The 23,372-nt window shown below is 47.5% G+C and overlaps 1 protein-coding gene across 3 annotated transcripts in view; it reads right to left on the bottom strand.

The window, feature by feature from the left end:
* The window catches only part of ZMAT4 (zinc finger matrin-type 4), a 343,796-nt gene extending 323,425 nt beyond the window's left edge, over window positions 1-20,371 (bottom strand). The window contains exon 1 of one of the 3 annotated variants that reach the window (XM_053216542.1): window positions 20,208-20,371. The gene's annotated coding sequence lies outside the window, so the exon portion shown is untranslated. The remainder of the gene's footprint in view (window positions 1-20,207) is intronic. The other 2 variants (XM_027071140.2, XM_027071133.2) reach the window with 2 other exon arrangements.
* Window positions 20,372-23,372: the final 3,001 nt, after the last annotated feature.

Below are 23,372 nucleotides of genomic sequence, written 5' to 3'. Positions count from 1 at the left end.
ACTCCCACTCCCAGGTGAAAACCATCAAAGTCAGCTTTACATTGGCATTGTTCCTCCCACACCCTTCCCAGGGCAGCTAAGCATACTTAATTTAAACACAATTTCTTAATGGTTACACTTTTGCACATGAATGTCTTTTGGCTACTGGAACTTTTTTCAGTGCTTGTATCTGATCTGTGGCCCAAGGCCTTCCCTAATTATAACTCCCAACTGTCCTGACTGGCTGCAGCAGGTGTGGCTTCTGACATGGCTTATCCTAGTAGCAAAACCCAAGAAGGTGGTGGTGTCTGTATTCATAATTCAACAGAAGAAAAATGTCTCCCCTTCTTCACATTTTCCTACTGGACTTTCCATCTGTACCACTCAGAATGTCAGGAGCAGGGCAGATGAAAGCACCAAGAGAAAGAACATGCACCTGCTGATCATCAATGCATTGACTCTGTGTCTGTCTCTGAAACTGGCCACTATATTCCCCTGCAGCATCTAGGAAGGTATCAGGACAGCCAGGAACAAAACTAAATGCTTTCCTCTCTGTTACACCAGTCTCTATGCCTGTCCTTCGGGTTTCTAGCTCTCCCTGATTCTCTCTCAGCAAACATATCCCACCCCCTGGCTCCCTGTCCAAATGTCACCTATGGGAATGCACATAAAATCTGGTGTCCAGGTGGGTATACTTAATACAAAGCTATCGCTGAGTCTTGCCTCTGCCCAACACCAACCTCTTCAATGGGATGAGTGTGATTATAAGAACATGAAACACTGAGCGAGGAGAATAAGGAGCATGTAAACTTGGTCCAGACAAGGGGGTCGGTTAAAAAGAAACAGCTAATGTGTCTGAAAAGTATTAAACACAATACAGCACACTAGTGCTTGCAGCCCATTAGATAAAAAGAAATGAATGAGCGTGTGTCTGCAAAGTATTAACTACAATGCAGCATACTGGCGTTTGCAGCACCCCCTGGCAGTGATAATACTAGTTATTAACTATGGGATGTCCAACTTAAGAAGAACAATGGAGAAACAGGTGCTGTGTGTGATATGTGGTGTCTTTACCAGGTGTGGAAGAGGGCATGAGAGGGGGCGGCAGTCAGGGCTTGGGCCCCAGAAAACAGCTAGGCTGGGAGCCGCATGCAGATGAGCTCCCCTCCTACCCCCAGAGGCCAGAAGTCCACCCACAGTGCTCAGGGTCGCCCAGCTGGAGAAGGACAGGACCTCCTCCAACACATTGCTTGTAAGATCCCGCTGGTCAGGCTGTAGGGAGGCAAGCCATGAGTGGGAAAGGAGACAGAATCTCCAGGAATTAATAAAAGGAATTATTTATATATTATGCCCAGGAAGCCTGGCAGGATTAGTAACTAATAAAACTGTCCTTTTGTTGGACTATGAGTTTTGATGACAGGGAGCAAGTTAATGGAGTACTCTGCCTGGACATAGGAGATACTTGGGAGAGTCATTTTGTTTTCTGTTGTTGTTGAAAGCTCTGTAAGTCCTTTGTACCCAATTCCTAAAAAAACAAAAGAAAAAAATACATAGTGTTTGAACACATTCAGGTTTTTACTCATGTCTAAATATAACTATCATTAGGGGTGCCTGGGTGGCTTAGTCAGTTGAGCATCCAACTTCAGCTCAGGTCAAGATCTCACAGTTTGTGGGTTCGAGCCCCATGTCAGGTTCTGTTCTGACATCTCAGAGCCTGGAACCTACTTTGGATCCTGTGTCTTCCTCTCTCTCTGCCCGTCCTTTGCTTATGCTCTGTCTCTCTCTCTCTCAAAAATAAATAAATAAATAAACATTAAAATAAATAAACATAACTATAATTATAGTTGTGTGTGTGTGTGTGTGTGTGTGTGTGTGTGTGTGTGTGGAGAGAGAGAGAGAGAGAGAAAGAGAGACAGACAGAATTTTCTCCCAAGACTTTCCGTGGGTGGCAGGAAAAAATATCAGCATTATGCCAGCATTATAGCTGATGTTTGGTACTATTTATAGAGCCGGCCATGGCCATGTCAGATCTTTAAAAGAAGCAAAACATCTGGGTGCATTCCAAATCAGACAGGAAATACCTAAGTCACAACACATTGTACAGAGGAAGGCCGCATCTTTATAAAAGTTACAATTTACATTTGCTAAACATAATCCTGTTCCTCAGAAGATCTCCGGGAACCTGATTCTGGTGCTGAGTGGAATGAAAAAATAACACAATAACCATTGTGTATTTCAAGTTTAAAAAAGTTCGGAGGTGATCCCTGCTGACAGCCTGACACCGGCAGCCTGCTTGGGATTCTCTCTTCCCTCTCTCTCTCTCTCTGCCTCTCCCCCACTTGTGCATGCGCTCTCTCTCAAAATAAATAAAACTTTAAAAAAACAAACAAAACAAAACAAAAAAGTTCTGAGGTGAATGAATGAATGGTTTTCAGAGGGCAGAGAACACACAGCATCTCCTCAGCAAAGGGCCTCTAAGTGGCCAGTGGCCATCGACAGTCAATCAAGACAGACAGCCTCATTGAACTGAAGTCAGCAGCTGCCCTGGAATGTTTTCAGCAGGGCCAGAGTTAGAGCCAAAAATGTCCCTTCCTGCACCTCACTTGAAGGCAGGCAGCTCCCCGTTCCTGCCCCATCTCTCAGAGATGTCATAAGGATGAATTAAAGAAAAATATTTAAACTTATATAACACTTGGGACATCTGCACTAAGAGAAAAAAAACTCACTATTTCTATAATATTTCGCAGACCTAAAGCAAGTGTGTCCTACTTTAAGCAAAACCAATATATTTTAAAAATTCTGGATTTTGAACGATCTATATCAGAGCTAAATTGTCCAACATAGAAAAAAAAAAAAGCAAAGAGTAAATTCCACAAGGATTGAGGGCTCTGCTTTACACACCAGGGGATACCCAGCACCTAACCCAAGACCTGGCACATGACGTGTCCTCTAAAGGTATTTGTTGAATAAAAGAATTATTTTTGTTAAACAGCCAGCTCCATGAGTGCACTTGATGAATTCTAAAATTTGCAAACGTTCTGTTCAGATGCTCCATCCTTCAACACACATGATGCAATAGGTAAGACACCTCTGGAACATGGCCCAGGCTTGGGGACGGCTGTGTCCTGTGAGACATCCCTGCCCCTTCCTATGTCACCCCTGGCATGTCCAGCCCCCACATTCTGTGAGCATGATGTGGGCAGGGCTGCTATTTTAAGACAACCTTTTCCCGGGGTGCATGGGTGGCTCAGTCGGTTGAGCATCCAACTTCAGCTCAGGTCACGATCTCAGGTTAGTGGGTTTGATCCCTGCATCGGGCTCTGTGCTAACAGCTCAGAGCCTGAAGCCTGCTTTAGATTCTGTGTCTCCCTCTCTCTCTGCCCCTCCCCAGCTCATGCTCTCTCTCGCTCTCTCTCTCTGTCTCTCAAAAACTAAAACGTTAATTTTTTTTTTTTTTTTTCAAAAAAAGAGAACCTCTCTCTGGTTTCCTAGTGACAACCGTACGGAAAGAGGGCAGCAGGTTTCAGTCTGGCTATGGCTTTGGTAGTGACTATACACGTGGGTTGTTACCATCTGTGGCTCCCGGGAAGCTACTGGATTTCAGGGCTGACAGCACACGAGGGCAGGCTTCCACTCTGCTTGATTCTGTCTTCACAACATACCCACTTCTACCTCTTCATTTCTAAATGTCTGTTTTTATCTCCACAACATTTGTTTCTTCCACATTGGTCAGGGAGGGGGCAGAGAAGGATCCATACACAGCCTCCCAACAGGCTTCCGGGGGAATCCACACAAGGCGGGATCCACAGAGAACCACTTCCCAAAGAGGCCAAGAACCTGATCCACTCAGGGTGCTGGAGTTCACATTCTCTCTGTAATTTTTATTACTTTTACTATAAAAATTCATAAAGGCTCACCATAAGATGTTTAGAATTGCATAAGAAAATATCAAAAGGAAAACAAAAAACATCCCTAATCTTACCATCTGGAAAGAATCTCTATTAGCCTCCTGGGGCACTGTATTCATGTTTATGCACACAGGTATGTATTTCATTAGGCAAGTTTAGAAGATATTTAACCTATAGCTTTCTGGACACTGTCTCATGCCACTAACATTCTTCACATATTTTTATTTCGCTGCCTACTACTCCACTGTATGGATGTACCATAATTTATTTAACTAGTTCCTGTGATGGGAGAGAGCCGATTCCAGTTTTTCAGAAAAATAAATAGCACCATGGTGTACAATTTTATACACTCATATGTCTTCACATCTCTGATTATCTCCTTCGGATAGAACCTTAGAGGTAAATCAAAAGTACAGAACTCCCCAAAATCATGCTTACCAGAAAGGCCTCACCAACTACAGTTCTAATAATAGGGCCTGATACCATTCTATCATATCTCTATGACACTGAACATTACTGAATGTCATTTTTAACCTCCAGTAATTTTAGAGCTGGAAAAATGGCGTCTCATTTCCATGTTAATTAGCACTTTTATTATTGTTATTATTGGAATTGTTATCAGCGGTAAAGCTCGACTGGACCTTCCGTCACCACCACATGGCATCCCTGTGCAAGGTAGGCCCCTCAGCCAGGCACTACAGGAGGAGAAACTGAGGCCCACCTGAGTGATTTTCACAAGCTCGAATAGCTAACTTTCAGAGCTAGGATCGAAGCCTGAAAGCCCTATCTGTCTACCTGTTCGACTCTGCTGATTAGTGCTAGAGTCACACATTTTTCTTGTGTTTCTAGCCACTGTATTTCTTTCTCTGAACTCTAATGAATGTTATTTTTCTGTGTAGAAAAACAGCCCTCAGCATTTTGGATGTTTTGACACAACCGGCTTGTGCCAAGATTCACACATCACCCCCCAGCCCCTCCTTCCTCAGCCCAGCCCAACCACCCACCCATCTCCCTGCACATCAAGTGTGACACATCAAATGTCTCCTCTCCATGTTGTAAAAAGTTTAAACTGGCCTCACCTAAACCCGCTTGACATTGCTTGAGATTGCTCCGAATGCCCTGGAGTTTAACTAAACCCAGACTGGGAAATAGCCACACACGGTCAAAAAAGTGATACTTAATATCAACCCCATGGGGCCAGACAACATGGAAGGGCCAGAAAACGCAGCTCTGGCAAGGGCCCATTCTACTGGGGCATCCACTCCTTCATGTGCAGGAGGCAGAGCAAGAAGTGTTCTCTCCGGACAGAGACAGGAGTATCTCCTGACAGACAGCTCCTAAGTCAGTGCCACGTTTAAGTGCACAGGCCGGTACCTGTCCACCACCGTCACTCCTCGGGGACCCATCCCCCCCACACCCCAGATGCTCGGGCAGGTAGGGGAACACCCTCCTACCCCCCAAACTGCCTCATGCTGACAGCTGGAAGGGAGCCACCTAAGGGGGGAGGCTCCCTCCTCGGGAGGTACCTGCTTGCCCTAGAATTCATGCCGCAGGAAAGTTCTGCAGGGTCATAAACCAGCCTTGAGCCTGCCTCAGAGCTCACTCTGCAACTCGCAGCCATCATTTGCTTGATTCAGTTCAGGTTAGGGAGATGGATAGGATTTTCCCACAAATCACTTGATTAGTGTGAGAAATCTATGTTCCTGCTGTTCTAAGCGTTGCAGGGATTTTGGTTCCCTTTAAATCTCTCTCAATATTATGGTTCTTGCAGCTTTCAGAGTTTCTTCCCCAAGATTTATTTTTTGAAGGCACTGCACTATTTGGCAATTCTATATTGTTCCTCTCTGGTACCTTGACCAGCAATGTTGAGAAGAAGCATCTGAGCTCTGAAACCCAGAAACAGGGATTCCGACCTTTTAACTAACCATCCTGGGATAGCTGCTGTAGCAGAACCACATGGAATCCATGATCTGGCTGCTGCTCACCACAGCCCGCTAGCCGGGACCATCCTGGCCCAGCCTTAGAGAGAAGGCACCCCTCCCACCCACACCATTGTCACCCCGCATTCCCACAGATTCCTGCAACCTTGCTATATTCTAGGCACTAGGTGGGATACTCGATGACTGCTATTCCACTTAATCCCTACAACCCATCTATGAGATGGGTATCATTAGGTATTTGAGAGGGGGGAAACTAAGGTTTGGAACAGCCACACGGACTCCTTGAGCCAGGCCTGTGGAAATAACTTGGGTTTAGGTGGACTCTGGGCACCTATACCTCTGTGTTTCCATATTCTCTACCTTATCTCGGAAAGACCATCATAAATAAGATTTGGAGAAAAGATGAATGCGTCCTCTTCCTCGGTCAGCCCTGAACCACACACTCTTTGCTGCCTTTATCACTCACACAAACAACCTCACATCCTAAGTGTGCACAGTGTTTGGACCTTTGGCCGTCCAAGAAAAGTGCCGTCTCCGAAACACAGATGGGCCCGGGGGCAGGTGTGTGTCCTATATGTGCCAGGTTTTGTACAAGGCCACACACCTTCCTGGACTGTCCTGACAGCACATAGAGGCAAACCTGGTCCCTTGGCACACTTCCGGAAGTCCCCCGAGCAACCCCCCACTGCCCTCAAACTGAAGTTACCCCTTCAGTCCTGCACACAGAACAGTCTGGGAGGTAAGTCACCCACCCTGCTTTTCTGCTGGGTCTGTGATCTTAGATTCTTCTCTTTTCTAAAGCCCCCAATGTCCGTTTCCTTCCACCAATTCCGCTTTCCCCCTGGGCTGTTTTCCTGGTTCTCTTCCTTCAGGCATCTAACTAGCACTAAGGAGATGTTCGATTTCTTCCTAGTTTACATGAGGGGTTTCTTCTCAAACTGCAAGGACTTCTCCCCTTGTCCTAGGGCGTCTGAGAGGAAGACACCAGAGGGCTCAGCCCCCACCTTATGGGTTCTACTCCACGTTTAGATCAAGGACCTTCGGTAGGTCCCTTTCTCCCCAGAATAATGTCTGCAGGTAAAAATTAGAGAAAGAATTTTCCTCTCCTTCCCTCCTCTCTTCTGCCTCATAAAAAGATATAAAAAAAAAATAAGAAGTCTCAAATAAAAAATCTTTAGGAGGAAAAGGGAAAAAAATGCAGAGAGCCTCCCCTAACTCTCCCTAACCCCAGGCCAGCGATCTCTCTCACCTCACACAACTGTCTGATTTCAGAGGAGGAGTTACAGAAACTCCAATAAGCAATTCCATTTTCTGAGAATTCAATTGTGAGAGAAAGAAAGAAAGAAAGAAAGAAAGAAAGAAAGAAAGACAGACTATGCATAATGATGGATTTAACTTGACTTATTATAGTGATCATGTTACAATATATTCATATATCAACCATTATGTTGTACACCTGAAACTAATATAATGTTATATGTCAATTATAGCTCAATTAAAAAAAAATACAGCCACACAAGAGCTACCTGGTAGGCAGCTCCAGGCCCATGGGAATCTGAGACTATTTTTTGAGGACTTTCCATCCACAACCTCATCTTGGCCTTATTAATTCAGTCATAACTCTTCAGAATTTACAGGGCCCCTTTTACAGCGAAAAGCTCAAGTGATGGCATCGGCACAAAGCTTTTAATTTTGATTTAGAGACTCAGACCCTCTGTCACTATCTCACGTCCCACTTCCCTTGTGCTCAGGGGACATCTGTTTCCAGGGCTCTTGGCCGAGGGCCCCTCCCCACCTCCCAGCCCTTGATGTTCCTTCCTACTCACTGACAGAATGAAGCAACAGGAGAGAGTCACCACTCTGATCTCCACCCACCGCACCACACCCCACGTCCACCCACACACCCAACTGCCTTCTGACCATGGCTGTCCTTCCCTCCCCCTTGGCTGTCCCCTCAGCAGCCAGGCCATGCCCGCCCCATTCGCTGGATCCCAGCCCCTCCCTTCCTCCCTCGGGACCATCTCCCCGCCTTCTCCTATGTCACCTTCATGCTCTTGACTGGATGGTTTCCAGCAGCATACAAACACCCTGCTATTTTCCCCATTTTAAGGGGGTAATCCTTACTTTGACCCCACACACCTCTACAGTTCATCTTCCATCTCCTTGCACCCCTCACAACCCCACTCTTCCAGAAGGTTGTTTACATGTGCTATCTCCAATGCCTCTCCACCAACCAGCACCGACAGGGCCTCCCCTCACGTACCATCAGCCTACTGATGGCTTCCACACTTGTGTTCAATTCTCAGTCCCCACCTACTTCACGCACCAGCAGTCTGTGATCAGGTGACCAGCCCCCCTCGAAAATGCTTCCCTTTGTTTCTGAGGCAACATTATCCTATGGGATATCCTTCTCAGTCTCATCTGCGGGTTCATCTTCGAGTCCTAGAACAAAGGTCAGCAAACACAGCCCACGGGCCAACTGCCTGATTCTGTAAACAAAGTTTCACTGATCACAGCCACACTCATTCATTTATATGTTGTCTGTGGCTGCTTTTGTGCTACAAAGGCAAAGGGCACTAGTTGCAGCAAAGACCACATGGCCCCACAAAGTTTAAAATCCTATCTGGCTCTTCAGCAAAGTTTGCCAACTCCTATTCTAGATCTGTAAATATTGGGGTTCCCAGAATTCAGTCTTTATACCTCCTCTCTATCTACACTCACTCTCGAGGTTATCTCCTTTGGTCCCATATTTTAAATATTATCAATACACTGACAACTCCCAAGATTTTTCTCTAGCATAAACTTCTCTGAACTCTAGACACATAACCCAACTGACTAGCAGGCATTTCATTTAGATATTTAACATCTCCAGAACACAAATGTCTCACCTCCTGTTTCCCCCAGTGTGTTCCTTCCACAAACTTTTCCATCTCATGCCAAAAGTCTTGGAAGTCATATTTGAATCCTCCTTCTCTCAAACCCTCCATTCAGCCCATCAGGAAATCCAGCTGGTTCCACCTTCAAAATATATCCAGAATCTGAGGGCTCCTCACTCCCCACTGCTACTACTAATCCAAGCCACCACCCGCTCTGCCAGGATCATTGCCTCCACATAGCTCTCCTATAGTATGCTCTTAGGGCATGTACCAGACAGCCAGACTGATCCCTTTGAATCCTACACTATGTTACTCCTTTGCTCAAAACTTTCCAGGGGTTCAGTGAAGCTCACCTCGACCTCAGTGCTACATCTGACACTACAAGTGTCTCCAGCTTCAGGGCCTCTCCTGGCGTGGACTGCCCTTCCCCCAAATATCTGCATGGATCACCCTCCACAGCCCTGGGTCTCTGCTCCAGTGTTACTTTATTACTGAGACCCTCCTGGACATACCCTTTACACACACACACACTCCATCCCCTTGCTCTGATTCATTTTCCCCCCTTTCACATATCAGCCTCCCTACATATTGACTTACTTGTTTGCTATCTGTCTTCTCCACTGGAATATAAGCTCTGAGTAGATGGGGACTGGGTCAGTTCTGTCCACTACTCATTCTAAAAGCTTAGAAAACTGTGATTGTCAGTTCTCAATGTTCTGAGCAATGAATAAATGAACACATAACATTTCAGGAGCTCACGTCCCTGTTAAGGTAACTGAAGGATGAGAGAGAGAAGCACATCATTTCCATCATAGTGAAATCAAAGAACAGGGCCATGGCCTCAAGCTCTCCCGGCCCGGTAGCCTGTGGCATCCCTCACTGACCTGTCCCAGGGAATGGACAGGCACCCTGGTCCCCAGCGATAAGCAGCCTGCCCTCCTGCTGCTCCCAGCACCTCTCTGCAGAGCCTCCTGGAAATGGGGAGAAAGCAGAATGCAGAAATGCAGAAGGGCCGCTCTGCAGGCAGAGGGAGTCCTGTTCCTGCTCTCCCACAGACCCCCTTGGTCACCAGGTCTAGGCCCAGAGGGGGTGGCACAGCAGACAGAGAGCATCAGGCTGCAATCCACCACCAGGGTTACCCACTGACTGCTGGCCACACCATGCTGCAGTTTCCTCTGCAAAATGAGTCTGAGGACCAAGTGCTTAACAATTTGAAAATAGGGGCCTCTGGGTGGCTCAGACAGATAAGCATCTGACTCTTGGTTTCAGCTCAGGTTCATGATATCGAGCCCCATATCAGCTCTACACTGACAGCGCACAGCCTGCTTCAGATTCTCTGTCCCTCTCTCTCTGCCCCTCCCCTGCTCACGTTCTCTTTCTTTCTCTCTCAAAATAAATAAATAAATAAATAGATAGATAGATAGATAAACAAACATTTACAAATCTGAAAATAAAGGGTAGTCTCAGACTCTTTTTCCTGTCTTATTTGTGTCTTATCACACTTAAAAATCTACAATTTAGACAGAGGCTATGCTTCTGCTTTTCAGTGTGCTAGAAATTCTACCTCACTTCCAAACATCCCTCTTGAGTTCCCCACCTACTCCCCGACCCTGCTCCCTTTTTCTTGCTTTCCCTGTTGGCTCATAACTTTTCCTTCCCCTTCTCCCATTCTGGAAAACCGAAGTTCCAGGTAGGCAGGGGAGGCCTGGCAGAATAGGAACCATCCCAATCCCCCTTCCTGTCTTCCCAGAACCCTACAGGGAAATTTCATGTTCAGCAGGAGCAAAACCAAGAGAGGCAGCGAGAAGGAGGGAATCCACATGAGAACCCCGACTCATTTCCTCCTCCCGCCCAGTGGCACTGTGCCCAGCTTATTACATAGGAGGGAGTCCCAAAAATAAAGCAAAGCCTGGGATGAGAGATGCCAAGGCACTCTCCCAATCCCCCCCTGACTGAGCCACATGACCCCTCAGCAGCTTCCAACGTCGCATGCTGGCTCTTGCCCTCAGATGGCCACTCACACCCAGAATGTGCCTCCTTCTGTCCAAATTGCCCTCATCCTTCAGGGCGCAGGCCCTTCTGCCTCCATCAGACTTTGGTGACCACACACATTCTCTCACTGGCATCCACTTCTCTCGGCACCTCCGGGACTGGGCCTCAGGGCAGGACTCAGCCAGATGCACCCATGTTTTGGAAGTCACCTCACATGTGTGCCACCATCAACTCATCAAGTATCTGCCAGGGCCCCACGGGGTACTGCGTCCCCCCATCACTGCACCCAGGACATGCAGGCCAGCAAGAAGCCCCTGTCCGTCAGGAGGTACGGGGGTGTCTGCAGGCTCCTTCCATGCCAGCTCTTCTGCCACCCAAACCGAGGCAAGTGGCTCGCCCTTCCCAGTATCAATCCCCCCTGTGCACAATGAGGATGAGGACGCCTGCCCCATCCGCCTCTGAGGCTTGCGAGCACAAAACACCGTACAAACGTGCATTATTATCAAAATAAATAGAGCAGCAAATCAGCCGGGCCCGCACCGCTCCACACCCAGCCCCACCTTCTAGCAGGCTTCTCCCCTTTTCCCAGTGAAGCCTGTGAAAGCCCCAAGGATGTGCCCCTCGGAGTCACCCCCCATGCAGCCCGGGCACACACCGCGGGGCCAGCCGGCTGTGACTGCCACAGAGAGGGGGACTCTCGGGCTGCCCAGAGTTTATGTAACAAAGGAAAGCAGCTCAGGAGGCAAAGGCGGTCTGGAAAAACAGCAGCAAATGAGGGGCAGGATGCAGAACCGCGAGGGCACCGCCGGAGACCCCTGCACTCAGAGTCCCTCCTCTAAGCATGACAGCCGTCGATGCATTCGCTCAGTCTCAATAAGTGAATCAAGCACAAGGCATGGCTTCTGGGAAGGAGGGGAGGGCGGCTCCACACCTTCCCGCTGGAAATCTGCCAGCTGTCCCCAATAACACAAGAAGCCCTACAAAACGGCCCCCTCGAGAAAGGGTACACGGGCTCCCTGCCGCCAAGCTCTGCCACCCGTGAGACGGGCGACCCTGACACAGTCATAGCCTCTCTGAGCCTCATCTTGTCCACCTAGGACATCTGCAGATGCATGTAAACACACCCGCTGCGGGCTAAGCTAGGTCTGACCACTGTAAGGGACAGGCTGGGGACGTGTGTGGAAGGGGGAGGAGGTGAAGAAGAAGGGGGAAGGTCGCCACTGCCCATGGGCACCATTCCCTGCACGGAGATCCTGCACCCTCAACATCTGAAGCAGACTTTTCGCAGGGTAGCATGTGACTAGCAGGTGCATTTATCTGATCTCACCAAATGGATTGAGGACACCTGGCTGGCATGACTTTTTTTTTTAATGTTTATTTATTTTTGAGAGAGAGGGGTAGGGAGGGACAGAGAGAGGTAGAGGGGGACAGAGGATCCTGAGCGGGCTCCCTGCTGACAGCAGACAGCTGGATGCAGGGCTGAAACTCACAAACCGTGAGATCATGACCTGAGCCAAAGTCAAATGCTTAAAGGACTGAGCCACCCAGGCGCCCCATGTTAGGACTTTTAATGGGCAGCATAGTGCCTGACACATTGTTACATATATAGTCCCTGCCAGAGCATTTGTGGTTTGAGTAACTGATTTAAAAAGCAAGTTTGTCTGGTGTGTAAGATAACACATTTATTTACTCTAAGAAATTTGGAAAATACAGAATAGTTTAATAAAAGAATCACGTGTTTCCTAAAACCCAGAGATACCCACTGTTATCACTCTGATATATTGCATTCCATTCTATTTTTCAGGACTGTATGCGTTTTTTTGTTTGTTTGTTTGGTTTTTTTTTACAAAATTGCATTTCTACTCTATTTACTTTTAAGCCTATATTTACTTGATGCATATTATTAGCATTTTCCCATATCCTTATATATTATTCAATGTAACTTTAATGGCTTCCTTGATTTCCATTTTATGGATGAGCCATATTAGATTTAATTAATCCCCCCATACAATGTTTTGTTATAATGAATAATGCTGAAAGGAATATCCTTGATTAGAACTATTTTGCACAGCTCTGATTATTTCCGTAGGAAAAATTCCTAGAAGACGAACTGCTTACTGGTTTAAAGGGTATCTTTTTGAGACATGACTCCCGTGTTTGCAAATGATCTTCCCATCAGCTACGTCTGCCAATGTCCACTTCCTGGCATCTCAACAACACGGGGCATTTTATTTTCATTTTTGCTCAGCTGGTAGGTGGATAAGGATACCTTGTTTTTAAAGTAATATTTTAGTTATTAGGGAGGTTGGACACCTGTACGTCTTTTTCTGGACATTTGTGTTTGTTTTCTCTTTCTTTGTGCTACCTATTCACACCCTTTGCTCACTTTTCTGTCAGGGGACAGACTGATTTTTGAATACTCTACAGAGAAGAGAATTAGTCCATAGCCGTCTTTGCTGACCCTGTCCCCGTGTTTAACAATCCCTCCATTAAGGCATTAAAGTCTAGCTTATATCCTTTTCCTGTTGTTGGAGCCCATTTGCTCCTGTCCTGTCCTCAGTGGGGAGCACTGCTCTCTCTGTCATCGACCCATGTGACCTTTCCTTGCCACCTGTCAGCGTCTCCTCTAAGGGATGAAAAATTCCTCTTCATTTTTGCCTGATCAAGTATAACTTAAGAAGTCAAAGCATCACCCTTTGATGCTGTCCCCTTCTCTTCTTCCATTGCCACAGTCTCCCTTCAGGGCCTCATCATTGCTCACCCAAACCGCAGCAAATGACTTCAGGACCAGCCTCTCTAGCCCAGCCTTGCCTCTCCCCAAACTCACCCCCACTCTCCATTCCACAATTCCTTTGTCCTAAATGCAAATGTGACTGCCTTTCCCTGCCTAAAACCCTTCTGCTCCTCAGTCTGGCCAGCTGGTCCTTCCCTACCTGGGGACACTTCCACCCCCTCTCTCTCCTGCACCCCCAAAAACAAACCTCATGTGCTCAAGATGTAGCAACACCCAAGTATTACTCATAGGGCTCTGACACACTGTGCTGTTTCATGCTTCTGAGTCTTGCAAATGTGGCTGCCCTCCTTCTCACCTCTCCATCCACCTGGTGGGATCCTATTTATTTCTCAGGTGTTCCTCTCCCCAAGAGGAATCCTCTGACCATGCCAAGTAAGGCTAACCATGTGTACCCTGCATCCAGGACCTACTACCATCACGCCCACAACAACTTGCTGTGTCCTAGTGCAGTCTATGGCACCAAAGTTGAGGGCAGAAATGTGAAGTCAGCTGAGTGTCGTTCTGGATGGAAAGGGACAATGGCAGTGGGATTGAGACAAGGTTGCCCTGGGTTAGCCCACTCCTCTGATGAATCTCTCAAGGTTCTCTCTGTGGCTGTAAGTACTTTCACCTTCTGAAGACAGGCTCTGACATCCCTTGGCTTTCTGTCATTTCTTGTGCTACCTACCCGCTCCTCTCCCTCAGCTACCCCAGCTCTCTCCACCCTTCAGGCCTGTCTCACAACCTGGGCAGCCTGGCCCCTGGCACCTGCTGTCCTCTCTTCCCCTTCGGTTCCCCCTGCACCTTCTGTCTTGGCAGTTCCTCAGACACATGTCCTGCTGGGCTGCCTCAGGGGCTGCTGGTCTTCCCAGGCAACTTCCCACAGGACAAGGATCACACACACCTATGTAGTTCCTGATAGACTCCCTAGTGCCTGCCTGAGTGCTGGGCAGAGCACTCGGAATGCATTAGTTAGCACAGAGACATGCCCTGAACACCCCCTGCCGGCCCATAGCTGGCCCAGCACAGACCTCCGTGTTTCCTTCCTTTTACTCAGCAACTACGCACGTGCACTTCTTAACTATGAATTTACTTTGTGGTGCCCACTTCACCAATTCATCTTGCTTCCTACAAGGCTCAAACCACTGCGAGGCAAAGCCCGCACAGCCTCTCTGCCTGATTCTTGAGAGCTTGAGGCTGTTTTCATCCTAAGGCTGCCAGCTGGACAGCAGCGTCCTGTTCCTCCCCTGACACCAGAGGGAGCCTGCCTCTGGGCCTTGAGACCGCCCACCCCCTCGCCGCTGTAGGCTCTGGCCCTGGGCCTCCCTGGAGGGCCACCAAGCATGCCCCAGAGATGTACGTGCCCAGAAACAAATCAAGTCTGGCTGGAAGAAATGTGGAATTGCAGCCCCACGTTGTAGAAGCTTCTCTTAGAAATGACAATCTGAATGAAATTCCAAATTCTGTTTCATTTTATAAAGGTAACTGATGATATAAGGGTCTTATCCAGATCTTATGTGTGCTGGGGACGTCTCGTTTCATTCATCCAACAAGGAGCTTGAACTAGATGTCTAAAGTTTCTCACCTCCGTAAGATGCAGAGTAAATATTTTTTTTTTCATATCACTCTTCCTCATCCTCCTGCTGCACCCTCATCCCCTCTTTTCTGCTGCAGTTTCTGGCAGGCATTTGTCCAGCCCTGGGCTCATGGTAGTGCTGCCCGATCACCGACTGGAGCTGAACGGTTTGCTGTATAAATCAGGGAAGGTGGAGTTGAGTAAGTACACCATGCTAGTAACAGGCACTCAATAAATACTGCTTAACTGCAGGTGCCCCTGTCTCCACCATTTGCTTAGAGAAAAATCAGGAGCCCAGAGAAAGTAAATGGTCTATTCAATTTGGAAGCAAGGGGGAGCTGATTCTGGTTCTGGCTCTGCCATGGGTCAGTGTGTGAGGAGGCCACCGAGGCCTGCTTCCTCTCCAGGCCTCATTTGCCACACCTGAAAGTGAAAGATTAGACTTGAAGAGAGGGCCTCAAGCAGTAGACAGGATCTGCCAGTAAAGGCAGCACCTGGCCGGCCCTGCTGGCCCAAGGACTTCAGCTCTCAGCCACTCTGATAGCCCCAGAGCAAAGGTGAGGCTTCTGAGCAACCAAAAAGGGCCCCCCCTCGGGAAAGGGCCAGGATCCCTGGGCCAGACGGGCCCCTCCTTCCGCCTCCTCCTCCAGCTGAATCTTCTGCTTATCCATTTCCTAAAGATCATCACGGAGGCTCCACAACCTTCCCTTTTTAACAACTCTTGCTGACGGAAAATTCTTCCTCATACCTAATCTAAGTCCATCTGCTGCAATTTCTGTCTATTTTCTCTCGTTCAATCCTACTGGAGATGGAGAACAGCTGGTCGCCATCCTCCATATAACATCCCCTCCTAAACCAAAATCAGTTATTACATCACCCTCAGCCTGTTTTTCTTGTGGCAGAGCACCCACCGTCCCTCCGACCTGCCTCCACGGATTCTGGCTCTGAAAGCATCACTGAGCACCGTGGCCCACATTGGAGGATGCTCTGCAAGCTCCAAGTCCTCCCAGAGCCATAACATCCTCAGCTGGATGTAGGACTCCAATGGCAAAATCCAGAGAGAAGGTCAGAGCAGAAAGAGATCATGAGGACATAGGCCAAGCCCCTGACTTTATATACAAGGAAACTGAGGTCAGAGAGGGAAAATAAGTGCAGCACCCAAGGTCAAGTCTGAGGGATCAAGCTCCAGGTGCCAGACCCCAAATAGTGCCAGCACGGGGCTCTGAGTGCCTGTAGCGTGTCCTTGACATGGTAAGAGCAGGACCAGCCTTAACTGAAAAGCAAAGGCTCACAACTGCCCAGACACTCCCTATCCAAACTCTATCTTCCAAATCCCAAGGCAGATGTCTGCAACTCCACTCTAAACATCTTGGATTTCCATTTAGAACTCAAATACCTGCATAAGTGGCACCACTCTTAACTATTTACACCGTAGTATGAATAAGTAGATTTGATCCTTTCTAACTCTTGATAGAGAAATTTAGGGGTGAGAAGAGAACAAGGAACAAAGAAATTGGGAGAATGACAGGCACATATCACTGCTGGCTAATGTCTCCAAGGTCAGTCCAATGCATGGGGACTGCGGGTGGGCGAGCCGCAGGATAGTGGAACAGTGAGGGTCATGCCTGGTGGAATCCCTATGCGTCTAACAGGTCTGTGCTCAGTACATCTGCCCCACCTGCCTCCCAAGGGGTGGCTGCACCACCACAGGCGCTCTTGTAAGGTCTGCATGGAACCGAACGTGGTGAAGGATTGCCTCACTGCTCCCGCAGGGCAACTCCATGTGCATCCCAGAACTCTTGACTTCCCCTGGTTAAGTGTTCCAGAAGTGAGGTGAGCAGGGTGTCTAAAATTAAATCTCAACCTCTAGGATGCCCTTAAGTGACGGGAAGGAAGAATCATAAGGGAAGGAAGAAAGAGAGGCATATACCAGATTAAGTAAGATTGTTCAGTGTGCAACAGCTCCATAATGGGGAGGGAGGTAGGGCGCATGTGCATAAGGAAAAGTAAGTCAGGTGAACTATTACTAATCATTTGGGGCCACGAAATCTTCCAAAGTGAAGAATAACGGGAGAAAATAACCGTGTGTGGTGCGTACATTTCAGAGCCCAGGTTTCCAAACAGCCTTCACCCCGTGATGAATAAACAGAAGCATCATGCTCCAATCTCCTCACCTTTCAGGGGATGCTCCAGATTATTTCAAACCTCCAGACGCACACACCCCCAGGGTAACCGGGGAGTTCACGCAACTACCCAAGAAAAAAAAGAAGACATCTCAACGGCCCTTTACAAAAACGCCTAACACAATAAACGTGCTTATTTGATTTCCCCAAAACAACAAAATTAAATGTTCAAATAGGAAGACTAAAAGGCTCTTCTCTGATAAAAATTTTCATATGTTTTCAATCCTTTTTTCAGGGTTTCAGGGGACAGATTTCTTTAACAGCAAAATTGGCACAAAATGACGAGATCAAAGTAGGTTGCAAAGAGATTATTTACTGATGTGTTCATGATGAAAAGAGATGACAGGAAAGAGGAACAGAAAAGTAAGGAAGGGACTTTGACTTGCCAGGTAAGTCACCCAGGGCTTATGAAGGCACACAAAGAGATAACCCCTGCTTAGCACAGTAGTTAAAAGAGAGAAAACCTTGTTGCCCAACTGGGGAGAGGAGAAAATGCTAGACCTATGGATGGCGCTTGCCCAGGATTCTGGCTACAGCTACCATGTTTGATGAAATAACGAGTAACAAATGCAATTTTCTGAGCACCAATCAGTCCCTTCACACATAAACCTGCGCCAGGCTTCCCAAGGAACTAATCAACCTGATACCAGAGAATGAATTCTCCAAAGTGGATCACAGCGGTGTGGCTGGATCCTGGATTTTATGCCCCATCCAAGGTGAAGTTGCAGGGATGGTGTTTTGTATTTCATCAATTATTCTTCAGCTCCTATTATGCTTTTTTTAGTCTAGAGTTGTTATTTTAATAATCTTTGTTCCAAATGGGGAACTACAAGGAAGAGGGATGAGGAGGAGGAAGAAGGCAAGTGTTCCAGTGTGTCCCACTTGCACTTTCCAAGCTCCCTCTGCCCCCTTCCCCCACCCTGCCTTTTTCCTCTCCCTGCATGAGTCACCATTCAGGAGCTGGTTTAAAAGCCTTACTTTGAATGTCCTCTATCATGATAGAAATCTAGCAGCTCAGCATCAATTGAAAGGACCCTCAATTTTTGCTACCGGTTTTTTGGTTCCAGGCACCCCCTTGAACTCAAAAGCATTTTCCAGCTTTATGACTGCCTTCTTGAAAACCAAAGTGCCCCCTTTCGAACTCCCACCCCCACCTGCTAGGTGCTGCCTCTCCAGGGCTCTCTGGGGCTCACGTGCCCTAGACAGACCACAGGGGTGAAGGTGTGTGGCCAAATATGCCCCAAACAGCAGATAAAAGCTCTGAGTTTACTCCAGGCTCCCAAACACAAAGGCATAATTTGCAGGGCTGCAAGTTTGTTGTGTTTACTGTCAGACAACATGTGCAGAAGAGAAAGCTGACTGTATCCTGACCAAAAAAAAAAAAAAAAAAAAGTCCGGCAGCTGGTTTTTTTTTTTGTTTTTTTTTTTTAACCATTGTGAGTAGAGCTCCCACAATAACAGCAGCCACCCGAAATAGCTGCTTAATGGAGGTGGGGGACCTGTTGTGGCAATTAAAGAAAAGAAGAATTAAACACTGAAAGTGATTTGGAGAGCCCGAGAAGGGGGACTGTCATCTGCACCTCAGCAGCAAGGGTGTCATAGGGACAAGGGGTTGCTGGAGGATCCTTCCCAGGACTGGGAATTGAACTCCTCAGCTTCAGGTCTAGGATTGAAATCAGGGTGAGGCAATGCACCTGACCCCCGCTAAAGCCCCAAGGACTTGTAAGATCAGTCCTGGACCCGCAGCTTCAGAGCATCCAGGAGGTCAGAGGACAGACCTGGTGAAGTGCTGTAGGGCATTCAAATAGGAGCTGCCTGAGCCAAAGCAGGCAGGAAGTTCAAGACCAAGCTCATCACCTTCTCTTCATGCTTCCTAGGGGAGGCCTACCTACCTAACATCTCCCATTTGCAGAAACTCTGGGAAAGGAGTTTTCCCCACACGCAAAACTGGGTCTCAGAACAAGTGAGGGAGGCCCTTGTGGTCCCACAATTTAGAATGCACAAGGGTGCTTCGAGGCTGAACCAGCCGCTGACCATGGCGAGCATTTTTGCTCAAATAGCAATGATCAGAAGCAGTGTAGACGGTGGCTCCAGCACCCTCTGGGGCACAGATGGACCTGCGCACCTAAACAGACCCAGCCCCTCAGAGCTTGCCCCTCCCACCAGCCTCCACCTCCCAGAGCCCTTGGCACGCTTAGCACTGGACAGCCCTTCTCTGGTAAGGGTGTAACCTTCACACGGGATACAATTTAGCTCCAACCCCTCTATTTCAGGACACATCAAGCCTGGAAAGTCTTCCAGTTTTCGGGAGCTAATCAATTAAGTTATTTCTTCTCCTCTGACAACTGTTTCGTTGGTTTTTCCCCAAGTTGTGTGTCACACGGATGCCCATCAGGTCAAACAGGACAGCCTCCCACACCCCCAGGAAATTTTTTTTCCCCACCAAGCAAAATGAACTGAGACAGACTGGGCAAGGAGTAGGAGGGAAGAAGGTCGCAGAAGTTTGAGGAAGGGCCCAAGTTGAAGGTCACATAGTTGAGGGAAGGCAGGTCAAGGTAATGGAGAGGGGGCAGACCCTATGGAGAAAACCCAACCACCAGTCATGTTTCTCAGTGTCAGCTTCCCAACGATGGGTCCGCCAGGAAGCGGCACATCCAGGGGTCCAATTCCCTTCACCCAGCAAACCTGAATTTACACCCCAACGGTGCAGTCACCCTAGCCCAAGACCAGACCTATTTCCACAGACCTGGGTGCAGCTAATTGCGAGAGTAGTAAACAAAGCCAGTTCTAGACGGCGCAGAAGTTTTCCAAATTGTCAGCTTGTTTTCATCCCAACAAAAGATGGTGATTTCCTATATCTGTCACGTTTCCTCGCCTAAACTTTTCTCTTCTTTCTGCAATCCCTCTACATAAGCTAAACTGCAAGCCACTGAGAAGGGGAGAGCAGGAGCCGCACCCCCCGGGACGCAGGCAGGAGTACCTTTTCCGCGGAGCAGAGGGGCTGGTGGCCAGAGGCTCGCTGCCCTGCCGAGCCGTGGAACGATGCTGTCGGGATGGAGCACGCTGAGGATTACGCGTTCCCGTCTCTGCGACCAGACCTTTCGGCAGCTCGGCCCAACTGTGCTAGCGATGCACTTAGCAATTATCTGCTGGCGCCGACGCCCCGCCCTCTGCTCCTGCGATTGGCTCTCCAGTCCCGGGCAGGACTGCATTGGTTTCAGCCGACCTCACTCATTGCCTTGGCTCCTACTATTATCTAAGCCATCAAAGGAAATGATTCCATGTTTCATTGACAACCTGTAAGGCTCTCCCCGGGCCTGGCGGGGGTGGGGGTGGGGGTGGGGGGGTCGCAGTCAGGACTGGGAGTCCAGTGGAGGGAGGAGGGGAGAGTAGAAAAAGTAGGGGGTGGGGGAGAAAGAGAGCTCGAGAAGGGGTGGGGGTGAGAGGGAAAGAGAGAGAGAGAGAGAGAGAGGGAGAGAGAGAGGGAGCTATCAAGCAATCAGATTCTTGCTCCAGCATTTTAACTTCCACAAAACAGAGCCCATAGCAACAATTTTCTGGCCTTCTTTTTCCCCCAACTGGTGAATGTTCCTGAGGGCAGAGAGAAATGTAACAGTCGGGTTTCTGCCTGTGTCAGACAGGCTCTGGAAAGCAGAGCAGGTAAGGGCTGAAAGAATATAGTGCTGGTTTTCCCGGGCCACCCTGGAGGGCATGTGAAGGTCATTTTCTATTATTGGGGGGAAATACTATGCATCTTCACTGGACTTTATCCATCAGTTCTTTCCCTAGCGGTTCACCGAAGGCCCCAACCTGGGAGATAATTTCCCTGGCAGCCTATTCAGAGTCTCAGAAGAGCTGTTCTAAAAGTCAGTGAAAGTCTGGAATTCTTCACTGCTCTCACTGGGAGGTCCAAAGAGACAGGCATTCCAGAGGTAACCATTCAGAACCCTCACTTTTGCTTATTCTGACCGGGCTTCAGTTAATGGCGTAGACTTGTGGCATCAGGCAAAGCAAGGAGAGAGGGGGAAAAAGAACTCAAGGGGTGGGAACGGCATAAATGCTTCCCCTTGTTCAAGAAAAAATCATAAAGTGCACGTTTTGGCATTTATTTCCCTAATGTATTTTTTTACTATATGGGAAGGACATTATTTGGTAGGTGAGTTTTTTTAAGAAGAAAAAAAAAATTTAAGGGGTCTTTTAAAGAAAGCTCCTAGAATGTCCAGTTTCAGATTAGTTAGAGACTAACCCTTCCCCATTCTTCTGGGTTCTGCACCTCTTTGAGCCCAGGCTGCCGTCTGGTTCCTTCCCCGTGGCCTTGAACAACAGCCACCCTTATCACCGTCTGCATCCTCAGAAGCAAATGGCATGTTCCCCCTGCCTTGTCCAGTGCATGCATGCCTGGCTTCGGTAAATATATCATCTGTAAGAGCAGAGACAGCATCATGTATATCTTTATAACTCCACAGACAGCACCTAGCTCTCAGTGAGTGGACAGACTAATAAAACCCAATTCAAAACAAAAAGCGTGCATGGCACCAGCCTCTTGGAATCGTCATTCCACTGTGAGTACTCATCCAGCTGGGCAGATGGGGAGGGGGCCCGGCCTGAAGCCCAGGAGGTAAAAATTCAGGACTGACACTGTGGCCACTGCAGCTAGAAAGTCCCTGCAAGCTCTCGGTGCCTCTGTTCTCTCTGGAAAATGAGGCAGCTCTTCATCAATGCCTTCCTTCTCCCTCAAGCATTAGAGAGAAATGAGATATGGGATGCACATTTTATTTGTGAGACAGATACCTACAAAAATTAAGTCGTTTCCATAATGGCTTTCCGAATATCAGTATAGCTAAAAGGAGGGTGACCAAATATTAAGAATTAAAAAAACTAGGACAGGGGATATAGCGAAATATTTGTTTTCCATTTTATTCATTTGTCTAGGTGAAATTCTTACGAAGACACAGTGATGAAATTAAACTTAGCTGTTCATTTAACATTGACACTGCCCCAGAAAATCTGGCATGTTCTGTCATGGTGTAAAAACCGTAAATAACACCTTTATGATTTAAGCAGTAAGATTTCCACGTCCAAGAGAAAGCAGGCTTCAGACTTGTTCCCTCACACTTTGCCTCTGTCCCCCCTAAAAAGAAATACGAGAAATAAACTAAATTATGAGAACTCTCCTGGGCCTCTATCAAAAGTTCAGTTGTCCTTAAAGGAAAAGGAAAACATTCCAAGTGATTTTCTAAAATGCTTTGTCTAAAACAGCTTGTCCTTACATGTACTATTTGCCTTTTGAAGATGAGAGAGAGAGCTGCAAACAGTTGTTTATGTCAGTGCCTTTTAAACTGCCTGGTCATAAAATATTCTCTTTGAGAGAAGGATGATCCCTTTGTGTCCCATAGATCAACTGCTTAATTCTGAGAGTTAGAGAATGCATATTAAGTATGCAGTTTCCACTGGTACTTGCATTTGTATTAAATATCAGCTTCATACAATTTAAATGCATTGGGGTATGAAATGTACCGAATTCCATTTTGTGGCCAGTATTCTGGCAAAGCAGTCCATTTTTGACTGAACAGTTTCGGTGTGTTAGCCATCTGAAAGGCTTTGAGGGGTTCATGTTCCACTTTGAGTAATTAAGGAAAGAATGTGGGTTTCCTTATTAAAACGCAAATTAAACAGCAGCCACTGGAACTACCATTTTTCTTGCGGGTAACCACTTCCTACAACAAATCACCCTGACCTTCCGTGGGAGGCTGGAGAAACTCTGCGTTTACGCTTGTGTTTGTACCATTTTCTCGGTTATCATTTATTTATGCCAAATTCTGTTCCTAAAAGGGAAGAGAGGAGAATAAATCTAGGCAATGCCAAGAAAGAAGGAAATGTGTGAAAACAGGAGAAAAAAAAAGAGGGTGACTTTCAACACTACATCTTTGCTAATCGAATTGAGCCACACAATATCATTTTAGTGAAAACATGATATTAGCGGGATTTCTTAAAACCAGCATTGGAGGAAGGAAAGGTTTCTCAGAAAACTTCTCCCAGCACAGCTCCCTGAGTAGAGAAACTTGGAGGAACAGGCTCACAGCTTTCTCTTCCAGCTGATGGCAGTTGTGAAACTTTATGTAATCTAATCCCTTCTCTCTCCACC

Source organism: Acinonyx jubatus, chromosome B1 (genome assembly GCF_027475565.1).
Source record: "Acinonyx jubatus isolate Ajub_Pintada_27869175 chromosome B1, VMU_Ajub_asm_v1.0, whole genome shotgun sequence".
Taxonomy (NCBI): Eukaryota; Metazoa; Chordata; class Mammalia; order Carnivora; family Felidae; genus Acinonyx; species Acinonyx jubatus.
The sequence above is the reverse complement of the archived record's forward strand: the minus strand, read 5'-3'. Positions and strand labels throughout refer to the sequence as shown.